Raw genomic sequence first — 14962 nt, 5'->3', positions numbered from 1 at the left:
CTCTTTTCAGTCTGGCCTTTGGCCGGTTCCTATCCAGGGTGACTTCTGCAATAATAGCTGCTGTTCGTAATTAAACTGTGAGTTAGATGATGTTTTTGTTTGTTATTAATTCATTAATATATAAATTAACTTGCAGCAACGAATCTCAAAACGCATTACAAACAATTTCAAAAGTATCACACACACACATAATGAGATCCAGCCAAAATTAAGTGCTTTGAAATCCATTTACTTTTAAGCGGGCGACATGAAGCGGGAACCTATAAGCATGTTCCGCAGGAAGCAGGACCTGCTGAGCGCACTAGGGTCTAGGCTACATACTAGGACAGGTCTGTGATTCCCTTCCAGGAGCTTTTAGGACTTTAGCCTTACACAGGCAGCTAACTTCCTCACATTGAAGTCGATGGGGCTAAAAGGTAATTAACGTCGATTGGATCGAGCTCCGAGTTTTTGCACAACGCGAGCCTAGTTTTTTGTTTTTTAACGTGCTGATGATGGTCTTGCGAGCAATGGAAGTGCGTTTCTTGATTTAGAGAAAGCTGCTATTTCCACAACAACAAACAAATTGTAATATTTAGTGGAAAGCCATTTTTAACATTTCTCTACTCAGGCACTCTAGAATTAATTTCGTTTCCCATGAGATGTACGGATAAAGGGCGGTATACAAATTCAGTTGGTGGTGATGATGATGATAATGGGCCCCTCTAGATACTCGTTTCTTACCCATCCCGCCTATGAGGCTGCTATGAAAAACACAAAAGATTTTCACTCTCAGATTTTCAGGACTGATTCTTAGTTTTAAAGGTAAACTATACGTTTATTCTAATGATATTCCGATCGTTAAGGTGTGCATCGCTGCGCTGGTGGAGCCAGTATCCCGTTTGGATTAATAAAATATAACGACCTCTAGAATCTGAGCTGCTATCTGGATGTTTTCAGAACTGTGAAGCGTGCCGTTAAGAGTTGCTTTTGCAGTTCGATTTAAATCTATAGGAGTTCTGTCAAAGCCTGCTCATTTAGCATTGAGGTGCAAATATGCTGGCTATCAGGAATATCCACATTTTACAAAAAAAAACAAAAAAAAAAAACAAAAAAAAAAGCCAGGGAGCAATAATAGAGAAACTAAACGACTTCTGATCGAGACTCCGTTTTTCATCGTTGCATGCAAACTACTAAAAGAGATTGCACTCGCATCTACTCCTTCCACGGGTCTTTGCAAATTCCCCATCCCCTCTCGGTCTTGAAAGGAAAATATCCAACAACTAGGACCTATGCAAAGGAGAGGGGGGCATTTCTTCAAATATTATTCCTGCACATACAGTATATTGGCCTTATAGAAAGGGTATCATCCATAATATTGAAAGAAGAGGCTCTCCACCTCACCCCACACCCTGTGGGTGGCTGGGAGGGGCGCGCGGAATTTTTCTGCTTTAGCCACAATTTATATTGTGCTGAGCGAGGTTCAGCAATCAGAAAATTGGGTGAAGGAAGGCACATATGTACGTAGCAGAACTTTTCTTTTTTTTACTTTTGTCCCCTCTTTGAACCTGCACTCGGGTGGGCAACCCCCCCACCCCCTTCCCCTCCTCTCTTTGCAGGGTCTTTTGCCTGCTTTCGCTATAGCGAAGACTTCCAATCAGAGACTTTCCTCCGTTATTCTTCTCTCTCGCTCCAAGCAGGCATTGCTGTCCCTCTTCTAAGTAAGGAAGTTGGTGCAATTTGTTAGAGAGCTTAAGACGCTAATCGCGTCCAACCCTGCGCGATGCTGAATAGTTTCTGACGCAAGGCGCATAGGATCGGGTTGTGCATCGCAGCCTAAGAAGCAGAATAAGGAAATCTGGCGCTGCTCTTACTGCACATGCAGAAGGCCTTCTCTGGTGTGATTTCTAATTTATTCCCCATTTTCCTCCTCCCACTTTGCCTCCAGAGTTCAGGTAACAGCTTGGAGATCCCAATAATCCTCTTCCTTGTTGGGAAAAATAACTCACCCCCTAAGCATCTCCCCCGTCACACCTCTTCGACCCCCTTCCCCCTGAAACCCCTAGTCACTCAGTAAGGGTCAAACTCCAATAGTTTTTAGATTATTTAATTTTCCAAAAGCTGGGACCCCCACTGGAATTTAAATATTGTTATAAATAATAACAAAATTGGTCCCCTCTAAGCAGACATGGCGTTCCTTTCTAAGGCTACTGTCCCCATCCCCATGCACTTACCTGGAAGTAAATCCTACACATTGAATTCTATGGGGTTTATTTCAGAGTAGACATGGTTAGGATTGCAGCCTAAGGCTTCTCAGACACCATGAAGGGCTCTGGGTTCAGGTCAGGCACTTTGCAATTCCAAGAGTAACATGCAAGTGGAGCCCCAGATCAGCTAGGGTCTACACCTATAGCAAAACAAGTGGACGCTTATATATGCCAATTTGGGAACTATTTTTTTTTTGGGGGGGGGGGGTTGACCTGGAATCAGATGCTAAAGGACTGTATGAGAGGCATACATTTCAATTTAGTTCAACATGTAGGCTGTTATAAGCTGCTTTTAATGAAAAGATATGTCGCAAAGCAGTGTACAATAGCAAACTGCTCTCCACATCAATACAAGTGTTATTTAAAAATATCAAAATGCCGCCATGCTTCATGGTAGTCAAAAAGCCACCATAAAAACAACAAGCAAGCCTAGCATCAACTTGACACACTATCCACAATTTATTAAAACATCATATCTGCCACCCAACTTGCATCAGCCACTGAAATCTACAGAGGGTGGCAATGGGGGAGAAGGGAGAGTCTTCCGTGTAACAATACCACTTCCACAAAACCTCTAGCAAGCAACTAATTTGATGGACAGGTCACTTTGAGGAAGGAGGTGGTGATGATGGCCTTTGAGCAAGTACCCCTGCTATAGCTGAGCCATCAGCACCTTCTAGATAACAGTCCTCTCTCTTTTGCAATTGTGCAACCAGTTCATATTACTCAGATTTGTCCCCGGGGACCCTAACCCTTCAAAGCCCTCCCATATCCCCAAACCCCTTCCTTACACCCACCCCCTGTCCACAATCCCTATCAAACCTTTCTCACCCCTCCCACTTCTCTTCTCACAAAACCCAGACATTTCAAGAAATCTCATACCCAGGCCTTTCTAAAGAGATGCCCTCTGATATTTGTATTGCACTCCAGCCAGATCCCTCCGTCTCTGGGGTTTTTATTCTGCAGCATACTTCAGCCCAGTTTAGCCTCGTCTCTGGGGCCAACACAGCCATCGCTTTGTTGCCAGGGCTGAATTAAGACACACTGAGGCCCTAAGCTGTGTCGCGTTGAAGAGGCCCCCAGAGCATTACCCAAAAGATGTGTATTAGTCTAACAGAAAGGGCAATAAATATAGAAGTAATGACATTTTACATTTGCATAAATACTAGTGCATAGTTGAGGATGCAGCCAAAAACTAGCAAGCTAGCTAAAGCATGTAGCTTGCCACAAGCCTGTTTGCATATGAAATAATTTCAAATGGATATACCTTATGATTTCTTACTTATCAAATATGGAAACCATATTATAGTTAAATCTGTACAAGTTCAAATGCAATATATCAACTAATGGTGTAGGCATGAAATATATATTTGTGATGCGATAATGATGTCTGTTTTTCCTGTTTCTATTATTATTATTATTATTATTATTATTATTATTATTAAAATCTTGACAATTAGTGTTGTTGTTTGTATTTAGAGGCTCCTCATAATTTGTGGCCTTAACTGTAGTTAATTTTTCTTATGCACAAATCCAGCTCTGTGTACTGCAGACCCTTGCTACAGCCCAGGTCAGCCCCACTACTCCCCAAAGCGGTATCTGCTTCCACTGGTTGCCTAGGTACCTCCATACAGCCAGTTTTCAGAAGCTGGCTAGCTTGCCACAGCTCTTCGCTTAATGACCATGCAACATTCCGCTACCAAATTATACCAAAAAATATATATTAAGGTTAAAGGGGGGGGGGGGGGGACAACAACTGGATAGTATATTGGAATGGAAAACAGTTGAACCGCAAAATTAAATTTAACAAAATATATATTTGACCTAAGGGATGCAGGTGGCACTGTGGGTTAAACCACAGAGCCTAGGACTTGCTGATCAGAAGGTCGGTGGTTCGAATCCCCGCAACGGGGTGAGCTCCTGTTGCTCTGTCCCACCTCCTGTCAACCTAGCAGTTCAAAAGCACGTCAAAGTGCAACTAGATAAATAGGTACCGCTCCGGCAGGAAGGTAAACGGTGTTTCCATGCACTGCTCTGGTTCGCCAGAAACGGCTTAGTTATGCTGGCCACATGACCCGGAAGCTGTACGCCGGCTCCCTCGGCCAATAAAACCCCAGAGTTGGTCACGACTGGACCTAATGGTCAGGGGTCCCTTTACCCTTCTTTATATTTGACCTACATTTATCTTCTAGTACCAGTTAGTGCACAGCGAGCAGGATTCTCTATTAAGCATCTTTCACAGGTAAGTGACAGTGGGTTTCTCTGCAACCTCTGCCTCCATCCTAAAATATCCAGGGTTGGTAATCTCCCAAAAAGCTCACCATCAATCCCTTTGCAATCAGGTGGTGTGGCAGCTACTCCATTGCACCAAATACTGTATGAAATGCAGCTAGTTTTGCTATTTCCTTCTTATTCTGACTTGTGCCTGGCTCAAAAGTATGTTAGTGAAAGTATGGCTAAATAGCTGAGCAATGCACTGGGAGGCATATAGCTCAAATCTCACCTCTGTTATGAACTCACTAGGGAAACCCTCTCTCAGCCTTTGTCCTTCCTTTACAGTGTGGGGAAAATGTTAAGACTGTACAAGTTTTCATTTTGCTGGTTTTGCTTTCATTACCTATGTTCTCCAAGCAAGAATTTATTTCGATAGGAAAGTGTTTACCTTCTGGAGTGTCTGCATTGGCAGCTTGCTCCCAAACAAGGATGGTTTATTAAGGGTTTTGTTACACTCTCTGCATTGCCAGCCTGAAGGAGGAATAACCTAAACCTGCAGTTTGGAATGATGTGATTTACTGCTGAAGTTACTTGCTAAAACCCTGTTTGAGAGTGCAGATGTCAATATACCTGTGTGTAAACTAGCTTTATTGTATAAACATGATTTTAATCTGTTTCTCTGCCCACTTTTATACAATAAGCTAGTTTACACACACACACACACACACACACACATGCACACACACACACACACACACACACCCCTCGATCTTCCATTCAGAGAAACAAGAAGAATTATCATAGTACAGATGGCCACACTTGTCCCCCAGGCCTGAGATTCCCTACCCCTTGTTTTCATTGCATAAGGGGCTGATAGGAGGAAAGCCCAGTTTAATGTTGCCATTGGTAAACTAGGCTGGACTGGATTATGTTGAAGTGATAGATGTATAAATGAGGAGTCAGCAGAACATTGTAGTGCATCACCTGGACCTCTTGCACCGGATTTTTAAAAAACGAGTGGGGTTCGTTTCTTAATATATGTCCTTAGATCAGTTGTCAGCTCCTCTTTGCATAAGTCAGGCAATGGGAATCAGGCACCAGGAACTGGATAGAGGCCTTTTCTTGCATTCCTGTCTGCCTGTCTACTTGCAGAGGGGTTGGGTTTTATTTTATCCCCACCCTCCCCCTCCACAACTGAAAAGGTCTGATTTTCACATCATCTGGATGCCCCTTTGCTTCTTGGCTGCAGCAATGGAATGAACCAAGCTGACCTCCAGGGAGGTTTGTTTAGGGATGAAACAATGTTTGTCTTGTCCAAACACCATGAATTTCCCGTGCTTCCTCAACAGCGGTGCAGCCAACAGATACAATATAACAAATGCTTTGCCATATTTTACCCTTTCAAAGGGAGAGAGAAAAATAACCCTCTAAAAATTCTAGCAGCCTAGCACCCTGATCCTAAATGCCTTGCATGGAAATGGACTCTACCAAAAGTTGTACAGGCTACTTTTAATAAATGGCCATGATTTAGAAAAGAAAAGTCAATCACATGAGTACAAAAGACAGGAACAGGACTGAAATTCAAAATGTCCCGGATAGCCAGCAATATGACAAAACTGCATAAATACCAATGTGTCACACTCACATTGAAAAAAAGATCCAAATTTTGTAGGAATGCAAAATTGACCAGTTGTATCCTCACTTAATGCTGCTAACCTTTTGACCTAATTTCCCCTAATTTTTGAAAGGGCAGAACTGTGCAAAGCAGCAACAACAATTTTATATATTGTGCCCGATGGTGGCAACTTTCTCACAGAGCAGCTGCTCTAGGTAATGAGCCTTGTTTATTTGCTGCAACATTCCAAGAGTCAAAGCCCTCTGCAATCAAATGCACAAGTGAAAGAAAGAATGGGGGAAGTTCTTTCTTTATACATCTGACTTTTGGGCAGGTGGGTTCCCTGGGATGGCATGCAATTCTCCCTGGTTTTCTGAACTAAGTGCCATAGAGGAGGGAATGGGTCCTGGGCCTTGTCAGCCAGTGTGATTTAGCAGTGGGCAAAACATTGGGGTAAGATAGAGACAGGCGGATACAAATCCCTGCTCCTTGGGTGATGGCCTATATTGGCCTATAGTGTTGCTATATTACAGGGTGCCCTAGATTATCTTTATTATTCATGCATTTATTTCCTTCACCTTTGAAAACTCATAGCAACTTATCTGTGCCTCCCAGGAGTCTTCTCTCCAGGCCACATCCACACCTGCTTAGCTTCAATAACACTGTAGCATCGGTTGCTCCTAGACCAGGCATGGCCAAACTTGGCCCTCCAGCTGTTTTGGGACTACAGCTCCCATCATCCCTAGCTAACAGGACCAGTGGTCAGGGATGATGGGAATTGTAATCCCAAAACAGCTGGAGGGCCAAGTTTGGCCATGCCTGTCACCTAGACCATTCTTTGTGTCTCATCGTATAACAAAGTAGCTGGAAATAACCACAAGAGTGATCAGGATCAGCCTTCCCATACCTGGTGTTCACCAGATATTTTGGACTTCAACTCCCATCACCCCCAACCAGCATACCCAACAACCATTTCTATTTTATCTAACAACAGAAGACTTGAGCCCCTAATTGCATCAGGGGCTTTGGTCTTTCAAATTTCAGCGGCTCCCTGTGTGAGGCCAAAAATCAGTGTCTCCCTTCCTCTCACCTTCCATTCTGCACATGCACAATGTCATAGTTGTGGTGCCCTGCAGTGCCCCCCTTGGCTCAGTGTCCAGTGGGGTGTGTGTGACTGTTTGTGCTTCCCTAAACCCACCTCCAATTGCATTAAAGCATAGCATGGCCCAAACTAGCTGGTCATGGCTTTTAAAGTTCTTAAACACATTTATTTGGGAGTAAGCACCGTGGAACACAGCAGAACTTACTTCTGAGTAAACATGCCAAGGATTACATGGCACAAAAGTGGGAGAGTCTCCTTGACCTGCAGTTTTTAATCCTAAAAAATAATAATAAAACCAATGGGCATTTCTACTCACCTGCCAGCAAATATATAATAGTAGAGGTACCAGAGCAGTGAGGTCTCTTATTTCCAGGGCTTTTTTTCAACAGAATGATCTGTACTAACATTCCAAAGACAAGGGGATTATAAGTAAACCATAATGACATAGAAAGTGGGGGAAATGATCAAGTTAGCTTTTTATTATGCTCCTCTACATAATTGATAATTGATAATATTAATGAGTGAGCATTTCTATGCTGTAATCCGCCTAGTTTCAGGACACATTTTTGGCAACTAACTTCTTTTGTCATACAGAGACACCTTATGCAAAGCTCTCATATTTGTAAGTGGATTTTTCTTTGTTTTTAACAAAGACTCAGGAAGTGCTGCAAATTATTTTTTATTGCTGGTCTCATCTTACCCTATACTGTTAGCCTTTTAACAGGGCTAATGAGTGCCCCCCCACCCCTGATTTGTGCTTTAATCATTCGTTTTGTTTGTTTGTTTTGGCAGTCCATCTGGAGATGGCCCTAGGTTGAATTAGGGTTTTCTTTTCTTTTCTTTTCTTTTCTTTTCTTTTCTCTTCTTTTCTTTTCTTTTCTCGGATTTCAAATTCATGGGGTATAGAGCTTCCAAATTCACAGGGAAGTCTTAGAGCATTGATGAATGATAGTGGGAATGGAACTTCCAGGCACAGCGACCTCTGAACTGGAGAGCTATAGACAAACACTATGTGAGGACCTTCATGTGGACTTCCAGAAGCGACCACTCTAGGAAAAAAATACCAGGGATTCCCAAACTGTGGTCTGCAGACCACCAGTGGTCCACAAGCTTCTTTCAGGTGGACTTTGTGGCATGCCTCTAAACAACACTTACGACATTTACAATTCGATTTTGATGCCTCTAAACAACACTCACACTTCGATTTCCTTAGAGTCCAGATTGCCAGTCAATGAAATACTACATTTGTGTATGCACTTAATTCTCTATAGTAATCTTCAACAATGAATCCTGGATATCTCCTAGACCTATTCTGCATATGACTGCAATTCTATGCACAGATACCTGGGAGTAAGATCCACAGAATACTGTAAGGGATACTTCTCAGTAAACATGCATAGGATCACGATGCACAATGCTTAGTCAACCTGCTGGACCTTAAGGCCAACTGCTGCTGGGTTTGCTAAAATCCTTATGCTGCAGAATCAAGGAAGCCCAAACTAACTTTCATTTCGAGAAAACAGTTCAAGGGCAGCATTAAGATGATTTCCACAAGGCAACCCTATTATATTCCTTAAAAAAAAAAAAAATCTAGTCAATTCCAAGGCAAGGGAGCTACCACCACATTCTCAACAAAGTGTTACACCAGAGGTGGGGAAGTTGTGCTTCTCCAGGTGTGGCCGGACTCCCAACCCCCATCAACCTTCAGCCAGCATGACCAATGCTCAGGGGTGATGGGTGCTGCAGTCCAGCAACATGGGGGGAGGGTGTTCCCTGTGGGCCAGTGTGGTGTAGTGGTTAAGAGTGGTAGTCTCGTAATCTGGTGAACCGGGTTCGCCTCTCCGCTCCTCCACATGCAGCTGTTGGGTGACCTTGGGCTAGTCACACTTCTCTGAAGTCTGTCAGCCCCACTCACCTCACAGAGTGTTTGTTGTGGGGGAGGAAGGGAAAGGAGAATGTTAGCCACTTTGAGACTCCTTCGGGTAGTGATAAAGCGGGATATCAAAGCCAAACTCTTCTTCTCCACTTCGAATCAGTTGCATAGCTCGCAACCAGGTGTGTGTTTTGCATTGTATGATGACCATCAGGTCAAGCCGAGTCTTGGATACATAGAACAGTTACCCAAGACCAAGCGCCATCACTGACGGCGAAGCACGGTGACAACACGCCTCTGTTGTCGCCAGCCCACTGTCTCCTAAGATCAGTGACGTATGAGGCGCCAGGTGGGATACCTGCTTGTGCGAAGGCACCTTTATCTGCATGGATGTACCCCACTGCCAATATTTCAGAATTTCCCGACCCATCTCTCAGCCGCCCCCCGCCACCGTTCTTTCCTCCGCAATCCTTTCCCAATAATGTCTCTTCACATATTATAGGCACCTCTCCTTTCCTCTCTTTACGCGACGGAGGGTCCCCGCGAAGCGCAGCTCAGTGGCTCACAAGCTCGACCTCCGTTTTGCTCTGTCCCAGAGGCTTCAGGGCAAAGTTGGCGGGCGGGATTTCTCGGTTTGGAGAGTTCCCTTGGTGGGGAACGACGCAACGGCGAAGGAATAAGGGCGCAGCGGGGAGGAGGAGGAGGAGGAAATGATCGTATTGTTCTCTTTGGAGCGTTTTAGTATTTTAGAAGGAAGGGCTTTTTGCATGGTAGGACTTCTTGAGGGAAAAGCGGGAAGCAAACTTTCTGGCGCTTGATCCCGCGTTAATCAGATTTCCCACGCCCCCCTCCCCCCAAATAATAAAAAAAGCATTTCACCCGCGTTCCCCAAGCTTTCCTCTCTCCTCTGGGTATTCTATCCCTCCTACCTCGTGCCCATTTTCCCCTTGTCCAGACCCGGGTTCCCCGAGTTTTCATCAAGGGCTACTGAAACCAGCGCCTCGTCGGCTGCCGCCGCAGGGCCCAGGGGTGACGGGGTCAGCCTTGCCGCCCGACGCGCGCTCTCTGCTTAGGCCCCTTTGCTTCGGGTTAGAGACCCTCCATTCCGCGCAGCGATTGGACAGGGGTGGGGGAGCTGCCAACCCATCACTCTCTTCCCTGGGGGGGGGGCGGTGTTCTCGCAATCGGGGTAATTTCTTGCGCCGCAGCCTCGCCATTAAGGAGGGGGAAGCGCGGAGCACGCAGCCCAAACGAAGCCCCTTTGACCTATCCTTTCCAGGGGGTGGAAGGATGAGCTTAATTTTGCCCGGGGGGGTACTTTCCCCGCAATATGGGGAAGAGGAGGCCCTGTCCTTAACTCCCCGCACCCACCCCCAGCGGCTTCACCTTTCAGGGTAAAGTGAAACTTGGCTAACTGTTGGACCTCGGAGACTTGATAAAACAATGGAACGAAATCGGAATACTTAACCCCTATAAATATGTTGTTGTATTTGGGCCGGGGGGGGGGAGAGAGAGACCACGATGGAAACTATGCTAAACACAATATGCAGTACATTGCCTTATATTGATTGCAACGGAATCACAGCCTTCAAGTGGTGCGCGCGTCTAAACTGTTTTGAAAGACAGCGCATTTTGAACTGAATTCCGGATTTCGGACGTGATCTCTCTCCCCCCTCCTGCTTTGCACATGTCCTTCTTTTCATCTCTGAAACAACACGCTTATTTTCAACTCCCTCTGCCGAGGATTGTTGTTTTGGCCCTCTCTTTCTGGTCTAGAGGCAGCGCAAAAAAAGAAAGAAAAAGGAGTTAGGGAGAGAAGGCATTTTCCCCTTTCTGTAAAAGAAAAAACGCACTGCAGCCTAAATATATATTCTAAAAACTATTAGTGCAAGGTTATTTTTTAAATGGGGTGGTGGCTTTTTTGGGGTGGGGTTAGAAAAAGAAATAATTATTGGCTAAGGAACGGGGGGGGGGGGAGTTCGTGGCGCAAAGGCGAGGCAGGAGCCCGGGTTCGAAATAATCAGGAGCTATTTATTCCGACGGAGTGACAGCTCTTTTGAACGCGAAGCGAAAGGCGTTTTCTGTCTCTCTGAAAGCTTTTCTTCCAGATTGTGTTCAGATTAGGCTGGGGGGATGAATGGCGGCTTTATCCAGACCAGGGGCTTTTCTGAAATGCCAAATTAATTACCAAGGCCTGAATCAACGCACTGGGGACAGGGAGGAGGAGGAGGAGGAGGAAGAAGAAGAACTGGCGGAGGGTGGGGGTGAAAAGAAGAAAAGAGAAATCTAGGGCACTTTGGCCCGGGTTAAAATTGTCTCTTGGGGTCGTTTCAGTGCGAATCGGCTGGGGAAGAGAGCGGGGGTAGGGGAAGGAAGAACACCTGTCCCATCCTTTTGGGTTGGTGTGGTTTTTTTTTAAGCTTAACTTATTTGAGCTAAGTATTTTTAAGGACCAGCGAAGCAGCTTCCACATTTCGGCTGAAGAAGCCAATGCGAGGCGTGCGCCGAAGGATAGAAAAGGGACCCGCCTTAGGGAAAGAGGAACCTCGCAATTGGGACCAACGAGGTCTTAATGAGCGAAGCGAGGCGGGGTAGTGGGAACAGCTGGCGCTTCCTCAGCCCGGACACGGTCACTTGCCCGGACGGAGCCCCGCGTGGTGGGCCTCCAGATCATCCTGCTTCCTGGGGTGGATCTCCTTTTGCCGTCTCTTCTCCCCCAAAGAACCGCCCTGCCCCCGATCAGCAGCCCCCGGGGTTAAGGTAAGCGGGGTAAGCGGGATTCCCACGCCGCCCGCGCGCCTTTTGGCTGCCGACGATTCACCGCCATGGACTTACCTTTGCAGGAAAAGGGACTCGGCACCCCTCCAGCCCTCAGTCTGAGAGAGGAGAGGGGAGGGGAGATGGCGCGCCTTCGTTCCCAGTCAGCCCACCACGATCCAGCCGAATACCCTCGTAGACGCTGGGGAAGGGGGTATCCCTCTCCGGATCGCGCCCCCACCCCCACCGGGGTCTCCACCCGAATAGCCCCGACCTCCTTCGTGCCTGGCGTCCTATCGCGTTTGCGATGATCTAGGGCCTCCCTCCTCTGGGGGTTTCTCGGGGGGCACTTAGGGGGTTCGCCGATCTGGACGCGCCCCCAAAAGGGGGATTCGGGTCAGGAGGGGGTCCACTACTTCTTCTTTTGCGTTCCTAGAACCGCTGCAGAGGTCCCTCCAAATGTCCCCACTCTGTTGAGCAGAGAGGGGAGGGGCGAACACTCTGGGGCTTATCCGCGCTGTGGACCCACGGGACGCGAAGGGAATCGAGGGAGTTGGGAAGAGAGCCTGCCTTCAGACCTCCCCACGATTTCCTCCTCTTGCAGAAATTGCGGGGGGGGGGGGGAGAGACAGAGGGGGGGGGCTCGGAAAGCTGGATCAATAGACGAATCACTAGAATAGACGAATCACTAGAACCTGGGGAATCCTGAGTTCGAATCCTCGCCTGTCCTCGTGGCTCGCTGGGTGGTCTGGCAACAAGCCACTCTCAGCCGGGGCCTCTACGTCGGGGTCATTTTCTCACCTCTTTCAAATCGTGGGGGGAGTCTGGGAATGATCCTCGAGAATTGCGGGGGAGGGGAGTCGCAGGTAGTCGGGGCTGCGGCGAGATCAAGCAAGCCTTTCCGGTCTCGTGCTGATTCTCTCCTTCATCCCCCAAAAACCCGGTGGCCTAGAAAGCCTGGAAAACAATCGCAAGGGCCAGAGGGAAGCCCGACGTTGCTTTTCCTGAAAGAAAGCCACCTGGGGCTAGAACAGCAGGGGATTAGCAGGATGCAATCCAAAAAAGCATCCGAGATCTAAAGATGCTCCCGAAGATCAGGGCGTGAGGCCGTATTGCCAAGGATCGATAACAACGCGCCTACGTTTTCAGGTGCTTTGCATCAGGAAAAGCAGAGCAGTGGCACCGTTTCGACTCCCAGATTACTTTCGTTCTAAGTGTGACCCTAAACTGGTTTATCAGCCTCGTCAGCGGGAAGGATCCTCATCACATTATCAGGCGCATCATCAGTTAATGGTAGGTCTATAAAACCACCTCGTGAACAGGTAAGAAGACTAAGCTCGACGGTCCCATCAGCACGGCAGGAAGAGGACAGCGACCAATAAAGACACTCTTCGAGAGGCGATTTTTCATTTTTCATTTTGGCTCGGTCCAGGTGGAAATGAAATCCAGGAGTGAATGTGTTGGTCCAGGAAGTGTATGCCAGCTCGGCCACGCAGCCACTGCATTACTTCGAGTGATTCCTTGGCCTCAGTTTTTCATCTCTAAAATGGGGATGACAATGACTGGCCCCACGCACCCTTGTCCTGAAGATAAAAGAGGGAAGGAGATACTGTGCTTGAGCTTTGGGATGTAGACGTCAACATCAGAGACGTGCAGCTCTAATGATGTTAAACCAATGTCTATTGAATGGGTTTTTTGATATTATGGAGGTGAGATGGAATGGAATGCTTTAATAAATAAAATAATGCAACATGCTTGAAGTTTTGCCCTTCTTGCCCCTCCAGAAACTGGACATGTGTGTTCTCTTTTCTGAGCTCATTTTCTCCCCCACTTTCCTCCCTGTTCACTTGCCTCCCATGACACCAGGGTTACCTTCATCACATCTGCTGCCACTGACTACACCTCATTTTGTCTGACTCAGCTTCCTATCTTCCTCAAGACACACATACTCTCTCTCTATAAACTTTGTTCTTTCTGTTTCCTACCACTCCCCTCCCCTCTTCCTACTGTGGCTGTTTCTCTTTCCACCCTCTTCCTCTTTCACCACTCCTTCCCTTGCCTTACTGCTTCTTCAGCTCTCTGCTGCTTCCTGCCCTGATGTCACTCCCTCTGCTGACATCAGGGCAGCTCATCTAATAGCAGCCAGGGCAGGAGGTTTCACACCAGTGGTGGAACATATGCAAATATTTGATTAGCGTGGTGGCTTTTCATAGGGGGAAACCAGGATTTTAATCTTTATAACTTTGGTATGGAAATGAAAATTCATTTTGAAACATCCTGAGATATCACAGAACACAAAAGGTTGGTGTAAATTATATAACTCGGCTTAATTGGCTATGATAAATGTTCCAATATGAAGGATCCAAATGGTGCATAGCTTGTCATATCAAGAAGTTTTGGAGGTCCCCTCATATTTGAAATATTGTACCAGAGTTTCCTGAAATGAAAATGGCAGAGCTGGAGCAAACTCCACGTTTGCTCCATCCCACAGCCATCAATCACACTCTCCCTTCTTCCAGCACCTGCATTGTCAGAGCACAGTCTTGACCCAGGGATTTGTTTTCAGTGTCAGAACTGAACTCACAGTTCTTTCATACAGAAATCCATTCCAGGTTTTCCCCTTCCCAAGCTTTCCTTATTTTAGCAGTCTAATTATTTTTCTTATCTTTGGCATATTTATTGTTGTTTTCAAAACAACAACAACAACATACATATAAATGACCACATGCATTTCCACAGGATATTTATTACTTTTCATAATATAATTCTTTTTTTAATCTTCCAGATGGATTTGTCAGAGATGGGTATTGGACAGCGTCGGGTTCTGAAGGAACGGTCCTAGTGTTCTCAGACAGTCCAAATCCTTCTATATGCTTCCCGAATCATCCTGTTATTGCTTGATGTGTTGGTGTATGCAATAAAGTTGTACCAGTCCACAGTGAATGTATCTATGTATCCATGTATTAGTAATGTGTTAAGTTTCTCCAATGGTTTGCCTCTTATTTTGCTCAATTCCTGAAATACATAGTTCCAAATTCTTATTATCTTAGTGCATGTCCATCACATATGTTGGTATGACGTCTCTTCTTTGCATCTCTCCAGCATAATGCTGGGTATGTTTTTTTAAATATATGATAATTTTAGGAGGTGAGGTT

At 46.1% G+C, this 14962-nt stretch overlaps 1 protein-coding gene across 1 annotated transcript in view; it reads right to left on the bottom strand.

The window, feature by feature from the left end:
- Nucleotides 1-12127, bottom strand: part of NTN1 (netrin 1) — a 128571-nt gene extending 116444 nt beyond the window's left edge. The window contains exon 1 of the mRNA XM_083429790.1: nt 11886-12127. The gene's annotated coding sequence lies outside the window, so the exon portion shown is untranslated. The remainder of the gene's footprint in view (nt 1-11885) is intronic.
- Between the last annotated feature and the right edge of the window lie 2835 nt (nt 12128-14962).

The sequence above is a fragment of the Podarcis tiliguerta genome (assembly GCF_965153285.1).
Source record: "Podarcis tiliguerta genome assembly, chromosome: 2".
In the NCBI taxonomy this organism is placed as follows: domain Eukaryota; kingdom Metazoa; phylum Chordata; class Lepidosauria; order Squamata; family Lacertidae; genus Podarcis; species Podarcis tiliguerta.
The sequence above is the reverse complement of the archived record's forward strand: the minus strand, read 5'-3'. Positions and strand labels throughout refer to the sequence as shown.